Source organism: Populus alba, chromosome 11 (assembly GCF_005239225.2).
Source record: "Populus alba chromosome 11, ASM523922v2, whole genome shotgun sequence".
NCBI lineage: Eukaryota > Viridiplantae > Streptophyta > Magnoliopsida > Malpighiales > Salicaceae > Populus > Populus alba.
This window is the reverse complement of record NC_133294.1, coordinates 2,528,223-2,536,813: the sequence shown is the minus strand read 5'-3', so window position 1 is coordinate 2,536,813 and position 8,591 is coordinate 2,528,223. Positions and strand designations below refer to the sequence as shown.

At 33.3% G+C, this 8,591-nt stretch overlaps 1 pseudogene; it reads left to right on the top strand.

The window, feature by feature from the left end:
- Window positions 1-7,200: 7,200 nt before the first annotated feature.
- LOC118036954 (cysteine-rich receptor-like protein kinase 25) overlaps window positions 7,201-8,591 on the top strand; it is a 2,955-nt pseudogene continuing 1,564 nt past the window's right edge.

The following is an 8,591-nucleotide window of genomic DNA, read 5'->3' as shown; positions in this document are numbered from 1 at the left end:
TGGTATTGGACTCATTACACAAAATTAAAGATATTATCACCCTTTAAATATCCTACCTGAGGTAGGCTGAATTGCTGATTTTGTATTGAATTGCTAAGGATTTATTTTATTATGCTATTAATGATAATATTCCTTACTCTAATATCAGTGAATATTCAACTACGGATATTTTCAACTCTAGCGTTAATAAATATTACGTAACAAAAAAAATATAGTATTCTTACCTCTAACATTAGCGAAACCAGTAAAATAAATTTAAAACAATGCATGCATATTTTTTTTAAAAAAAAAAGAAGAAAAAAAAATATTATATACTGGAGTTGAATTTCACAATAAAAATCTATAGATCAAATATGCAATGAAATATCTAAAACAAAACAACCCGAAAAAAAGTGCAAGGAACCCATAAATAGATCAACGAAGATCTACAATTTTTTCTTGAATTTTCTAATATAAAAAAGAGCTTGTTTGACCATATATCAAAATAAAGACAAGTGAAATCAAAGAGGTTAAACAAAAGGAAGTGTTTTGCCAAATACTCTCTTGACCTAAAATAGATTGAGTTGGCTGGGCTGAGACCAAATCCAGCCTGTAACTATTTTTGAGTTGGCTCCAACCCAGTTTATATGGGTTGTATTAAACATAGCTGGTCTAAGCGAGTGACCTGGCTGTACATTGTTTTTTTACCCGCAGGCGTGTGTGAACCATAGTTTTAAGACCCGGCCCGGTGGCCGACCCGGTCCAAGGCCCGGGTTCCGGGTTTTGACCGGGTCACCGGGTCTCGGCCGGGTCACCGGGTCGGCAGGGTCAAAAAAAAATTTTAATTTTTTTTTAAAAAAAATCAAAACGACGTCGTTTTAGCAAAAAAAAAAACAAAAAAAAATAAAAGTCAACGGGTTTGGGGCTAGATGTTGACCGGGTCTTGCCGGGTCAACCGGGTCCCGGGTCGACCCACCGGGTCGACCGGGTCTGGCCGGGCCAATTCCCAAACGGGTTTTGGCCTTCACCCGGACCGGTCTCATGCCCGGGTCGGCCGGGTCCCGGGTCGACCCGCCGGGCCGGGCCGGGTTTTAAAACTATGGTGTGAACTGCTCACAAGAACACAGTAATTAAAATGCAAAGGGGAGGGAAAACGCAGGGAGGGCTCGCCGGCTGATGCTATTTTCTCCTCCTCCGTTTTCCTCTTGTTCTTCCTCAAGTCTTCTTTCTCTCCGCCCTCTTTTTTTACTTTATGGGTCCCTTCCTCTTCTCTGATCTCTCTCTCTCTCTCTACTGTGTTTGTCTGTTTTTTTTTTTTTTTTTTTGTATCACCTGTATTTGTTCCTTTCCCCCCCCTGGTTTCTTGGTTCTCTCTCTGTGTTTTCTATCCTCCTTTGTTCTATGTGTGTTTCCTCCTCCTTGATCTTCGTTTTTCTTTTTCTCTTTGTTTGCTCCATGGTTCTCTGGTTTTTTTTACTTGTCCGTCTTCTCCCTGTGTTATGTCCTCCTGTTCGTTCTCTGTTTTTTGTTCTTTTTCGTTCTTTTTCGTTCTCTGGTTTCTCTCCTGTTCGTTCTCCCTGTGTTCTATCCTCTGGTTTTCTCCCTGTTCTTCCCCTCTGTTTCTTGAAATTTCCTCTGTTTGCGTCTTCCCCCAGCTTTTTCTCTTCTGTCCCCTCGGTTCTATCACCCAACGCTTGTGGCTTTTCTCTGGCTTATATAAAGCCATAGAATGCCATGCGTTGGTAAGGCAAATGAAACGGATCACAAGACCGTTACATTGATGATGGAGACGCATCGTGGGGCGCGGAGCGGCTTTTCCTCTTCCAGTTTGGTCTGTTTAAGAAGATGAACAGTGTCCATTGAAGCGGCGCCGTTTTGGGATGGGAATAGCCATTTTCAATTTGGTAACCGACGTTCTGCAATTTTGTAATCAAACCCCCTGGTAAATTATAATTAAGCCCTTTACGTTTATCATTATGTACATATGGTCCTTTACTTTAATTTCTTGCCATTTGCACCCGAATCAGCCCTAAAGTTTGGTATTTCTTCAATTAAGCCCCTGATTTGATTAATTAAATTAATTTCAAGTTTAATTAAGTGCCCATACTTATCTATTATTCAATTAAGGTCTTGATTGGATTAATTAAACTAATCCAAGCTTTAATTAAGTCTTCAAAGTTTCAATTTATATTATCTTGATTCAAATTTCAATTTATTCTTCATTCATTTCATTTTTTTTTCTATTTTCATCATCTTTCTTTCCCTTTTTTTTATCATCTCTTTTCTCATTTTTTTTCATCATCTTTTTTTTTAAAAAAAAAATAAAAAAAAAAAAAAAAAGTAAAAAATTGAGACGTGCGCGCGCATATATATATATATATATATATATAACTTCAATAAATATTACCTCATGAAAAAATAAAAAGGTTTCATAATATTTTTTCTCTTATATAAATGATTCCCATATTATACGTCAAATAAGAAAATATGAAAATCCATATCCTTTTGATTTGATAAACAATGTGAGGGGCTTAATTTTTAATTGTTAAGGGCACAGTCATGAAAACATGTTCTCTTTGTCTCTAGTAACTTTATTTTTTCTATTTAAAAAATGATAACAAAATGCTATCTTTTTTTATAACAATAATACAGACAATTAAAAAAAGAAAAGTATTTCATCAAAATGACATTCTAAGGTAATTAAAACATTGATACGATGTCAAATATTTATCCCAATCCAAACATTCAAATGATTGACTAAAAACTACAAAATTGGTTTTATATTAAATCTCTGCATCTAAACCATTATCTAGGATACAACTCAGTAATTGAAACCTCATTCTTTCGTTATATGATGAGGAAATTATCGAGGATCTAACTCAGTAGTTGAAATCTCATTCTTCGATAGTGGGACAGTCTTAAGATGGGATTGCGTCATCCTTGAAGTATAGCTCAATGAAGATTGAAAATAAGTTAAAATTAAAAATAATGTACGTTTTTCTAAATAAGTAAAATGTGTTAAAAAATATTAGAATAAAATTATGGAAACTTAGTAATTTATCTTTATATACTTTTCATTTCTCAATCATTCATCTATACAAAAAATTAAGCTATTATAATTAAATGCATTTTTAAAAATTTACCCTTCTGTTAAATCTTATGACCATAAAGATTGTTAAGCTAAATTATATATGCTGGTTTTGATTAATTATTCCAGATAACAAAACGTTGGCTTGTGCCCGTTTCAATGTTCATGTTTTTTTGTGTTCTTATTTTTAGAATAATCTTTGATGCTGCAAGTGAATTTGGACTAGTTGCAAGCAATTCCTCGTAAGCCTATTGCATACAAGTTCATGCATATCGATTGCTAACCATTTCCTATATTAGTGCCTTAGATCTTGGTACTATTATACATATATATTTATAAGCAAACTCTTAGCATATAAGTCTGATAAATGTTTTTAATATGATTTTTTATCTTTTTTATTACATAATAATCTTTTGACTTTGGTCATTGACTTGCCGCAAAGAGCTCCTCCATGTACAAGGAAAGATTACTCTATTGCCCAAAATACGAGCAAGAAAACCTTAATTACCAGTTATCACAAAATGTTGGTTCTGAAAATTCTCCATATATATTCCTGCTTTGCTTTGCAGCCCTGATGACCATTAACATCACGGAAGCACATGAGATGAACTACCTGGGTCATATATGCTCAAACACAACCACTTTCGTAAGAAACATCCTTCCCTCTTCACTTGCCTCCAATGCAACCCGCAATGTTTATAGGTTTTCAACTATGAAAAAACTCTTAAATATATATAAAAAGAAGAGAATTAGCTTTTATTCATTTTTTACATGACACCATTAATGGTGTCAAGAAAAGAAATACTCAATTAAGTTTTTGTTTTCCTTTGTGCATGGTATAATGGGCTTGGATTTTATTTTTATTTTTGCTTGGTCTAGATCCATGTTTTTTTGCAAGGCAAGTCTTTTTTTAGAGTATAGGTCCCTTTGATACTTAAATTAGAAAAAATAAAAAGAGAAATAAATTGTATAAAAGGATAAAATAATAATAGAGTCTGTTTAGATGTTTATATATAAATGTGATTTATTGTTTTTTCTAAAATATATTGTCCTTCATACTTATGATCCTTGTATATTTACATATATTCAAACCACATGAATTACTTATCATAGGAATAAAGTTGTAAATTTATCATGAGATTTCGAGTTACAAAATTATTTATAAGAGAAATCATGGTAAACTATTTCATTTATCATATATCACCATGAAATTATTTTGTAATATGAATGATTGAAGTAGGCACCCATCATATTGACTATAAAATAGGTAGTCACTATTAGGCGCTTTCTCTTCTTCATTTAATTTCCCTCAAGCCTGATTAGGCCAGGGGTTTTGGGCCTTGTTAGGCGTTTTTTCTCTCTTTTCTTTTTATTTTCTTTTTATAGACCTGGTTGGGCCTTTTTTTTTTTTTCTCTTTTTTTTTCTTTCTGTCTTCTCCTTCTCCTATTATTTTTCCTTTTTTCCTCTCAAGCCTGGTTGGGCTAAATGTTTAGGTCTTGTTGGGCCTTTTCTTCTCCTTTCTATATCCATCATTTTTTTGTCCTTCTCTCTTTCCTTTTCTTTTCTTCCCTTTTGCCAGGTTGGTCCCATCTCCTTTTTTTTTTTTTCTTTTGTCTTTTTTCTTCTCTTTGTTTTCCTTTTGTTCCCCTTAGGCTAAGCAGTTGGACCATTCCTTCTCCTTTTTTTTTTTCATTTATTTCTTCCTTCTCTCTATCTCTTCCCTTATTTCCCTCGAGATAAGTTGGGCCTTTTATTTTTTTCATTTTCTTCTCCTTCCTTTCCCTTTCTTCACCTTGAGCCTTGTGAAACAAAGGGTTCTTTTTATAACGACCTAAATTTTAATACGATTTTTATCTTTTTAATTGTCATCATCTTACTAACTTGTTTTTCTTTATAAATGCCTTGTACTTGTTTTTCCCTATTAGAAATCACTCTCTAGACTCACACTTTTGAAAAAAAATCACCACTTGTTTCAAAAAAATGAGAGAAATAGAGCTCATCTCTTCCTTTTAACTGTTTTAAAATACTACGGTAACCAAAGGAGGGATTTGTTACTTATTTATGTCAATACAATTAATAAGTCTATGTGTTATTTTTTTTTATAATTTTGTTTGACCATCATCACTCTCGCAAGGCCTTTCTAAACTTTTATTAATCTAAAATTTTAACCTCAGATATAACAATATTTTAGGATATTGCTTGTACAATATTTTTACACATAAATTTGAATTCATGTTCAATTTTATTTACTTAAATTGTCAAGATTCTCAAACTTATTCATTGGAGACTTTAATCCATATTCATAATAAAAAAAAATTCACTTAGATTTCCTCTCTTTTTGGTTAAAACATTGTGTGATTGTACATAGCTTTTATACCAGTAATTAGCGTTATTTGTGTGTAAAATCATACATTAATTTGTTTGGAATTCCCTCATATTTCTCTAAATATTTTCACCCTAAATTTGCAAAAAACTATTCTTTTAAAATAATTATTTTACCTTATTAGAAAGTTTACATGATTTATCACTAGTTAACACTTTACATAGTATTATTCTTACTTTAATTTCATCTTAAATTTAAATTAAATTACTAAGAGTTTTTATCCCAATTTATCATAATTTTTTGTTCTTAATTAACATCTCTCCAACTTCGTATTTCCTTATTTAACCTTGATTCATCATTTTTAAGGTCAAGGTTTACACCTTTCTTCTCGTTTCACTTTTCTTTTTTCTCCCTTTCCTCTCCTCTTTTTGTCTTCAGACCTAGTTGTGCCAAGGGTTTATGCCTGGTTTGTCTCTCCGTACTTCTTTTCCTTCTCTCATTCTGCTCTTATCACTCATCGCTAGGACCAAAATGGGCCTTCCTTCTCCTTTCTTCTTTCTTCTTCCATTTTCCTTTTCTTTGGGCATGGTTGGTTTTATCTTAACGCAATTTTGGGCTCAAATGGCCTGGTGTGCATTTACTTTGGATTGGAGTAGCTGGTCTATCTTAACCCAATCACAAACAAAATTAGATAAGTGATTAACCCACAAATCTTTGATTTCACATTAATCATTTCAATGTGGTAGTATGATAAATCATGGTATTCAAAATATGAGAGGCACAAATTCGATTTCATACTACTAGCTTCTAACATTTCCAGCCTTAGAATGTTGCTTCTCCTGTGATGTTGCTGTTGCAGAGTTTTGATTTATGAAGCTGCCTAGAGATGAAGGAGATGGGATAGTGTTGTTTTCTGTTGCTGTTGTATTATTGCTAATATAATTGTGTATACGCAATTTATTACTATATCCTTAAAATATGTAATTTACATGAATGCGTGAAAACTAGTCAAAAATACGCTTTTAAAACTGAAAAAAAAAAAGATTTTTTATCCGGCTAACATATTGGATTTTAGTCAGCTCTGGTTACAAAGACCAGCTCCTGTTGGATCGGTTGTCACTTGTCTAGCATATAAACAAGAAAAGGTGAACAATCAATATTCAACAAAAAAAAAAATCATAAAGTTGACTTATCTATAAATTTGTATCTAGGGGCTGGGACCAGGGGGCAAATGGGGTCCCGAATCTCTGTAAAAAAATTAATTTTTTTAGGATTACACACACACACACAAAAAATTAAATTCAAGTTTTGACCTGTTTAAAAAATTATTGTAGTTTTAGTATATTGTTACCAGTCTTGGTAGAACAGTAGTGGTTACAGCCTACAAGTGTTAGTTAAGGTTAAATAACATTAAATTCGGTAATATTCTAAGCTAACATTAGTATATCACATAGGACCTTCCTGGAAACTACACCCTACTAATAAGTCCCTATCAAAATTCAGAATTAATTATCCAATATAGTTTTGTTGACCACTTCAAGTCCTTTCTTTTCTCAAATTATTTTTTGTTTTTGTTTTTATATGCATACAAATCCTTGCAAAAAAGGAAAAAATATGTTGTGAATTAGGATTCCACTCCCTTTTAGAAAATGAACTTCTTACATGAAAATATATTAAATTTTTTAATTTTTAATATTAACATATTAAAAATATTAAACACAATTAATTTGATAACTACCGCGCGTATTCCTAAACATTCACTACAACCCTAACGCCTTTCATTTTAATATCTCACAATTATCACATTTGACATTTTTACCTGCAAGGTGAATCTTTGAATTTTATATTTTTTTAAGCTACTTTCTGTATTTTAAGCATAATTTTCCAAGAAATTGCTCGTTAACCGAGGTGATGAAGACCCCGTCATTTGGATTCTTCGTATATACATGATCTGAACTTCAAACAGGAGATGACCCATGATCTCTAGCATCTAAGCACTCAATAGACAGGAAATGGCTTCTAGTTTTCCCAGTTTTGAAAAAACAATTCAATTTCTTTGGCTTTGTTTTTTCATTAGCAACCTTCTTGATCTTGCTCATGCCGATCCTCCTTACAGTGTTTGCTCAAACAATTCTAACTATTCAGCCAATAGTACATTCCAAAACAATCTCGAGATCCTCATGTCCTCCATTCGTTCAAATGCATCAGTTTCAAAACTTTACTATACCTCTACTGGAAATGACCTTGACAGAATCTATGCTCAATATATGTGCATCAACTATATAACACATGATAGCTGCAGTACTTGCATAACGGCAGCATCACAAGATATCATGCAGGTTTGTCCAGGAGATAAGGAAGCAGTTGTATGGGAAGAGCTATGTCAATTGCGCTACTCGAATCAAAGTTTCTTAGGCCACTTGGATGTCTCTGGAAACATTGCCAAAGATAATCAAAAAGATGTTGAGAATCCAGAGCAGTTCGGATTGGTGGTGAATGAAACTTTGAGTGACCTTACCAAGCAGGTAGCTTTTAATGCTTCGGCAAATATGTACGCTACTAGACAAGCAGCCTTCACCAATACAGAAACACTGTATGCCTTGATGCAATGCTCCACAGACTTATCTCCAGATGATTGTAACACGTGCCTTCGGGTTGCCATGGAAAATATTTCCAGTTGCTGTGATGCTTCTCGTGGAGGGCGGGTTCTTAGCCGCAGCTGCTACTTAAGGTATGAGTTATACGCCTTCTATGAAGGTGCAAACGAATCTTCAAAAAGTCCTGTTCCAGGAAAAAGTAAGTGTTTCTGTATGCTGTCAATTACAGCACCAAAAAATATACTTTTGTGCTATCTGAAACATTACAGTTAATGAGATAAAAAATAATTTTCCCAAAATTAATGAAGGCAGCCGGAGAAAAACATGGATTATTATCATCCTGACAGCTGCAGCAGCAGTTCTCGTGGTGGTCATCTTAGGCTCCCTTATCTACTATCACGCGATGAGAAATGGAATTAAAAAATGTAAGAAGGCTTCTATAGAAATCACTAACAATTTTTTCTTGGTTCTCTTCTTAACACTAGTTGACATCATAAATGTTGTTATACAGGGAAAAAACAAAATACAAGACTAGATAGAAATTGTCATGGGATCGGTCACCCAAAACAACAATGATTTCCAGCTCCAAAATTTTCAGAGAGA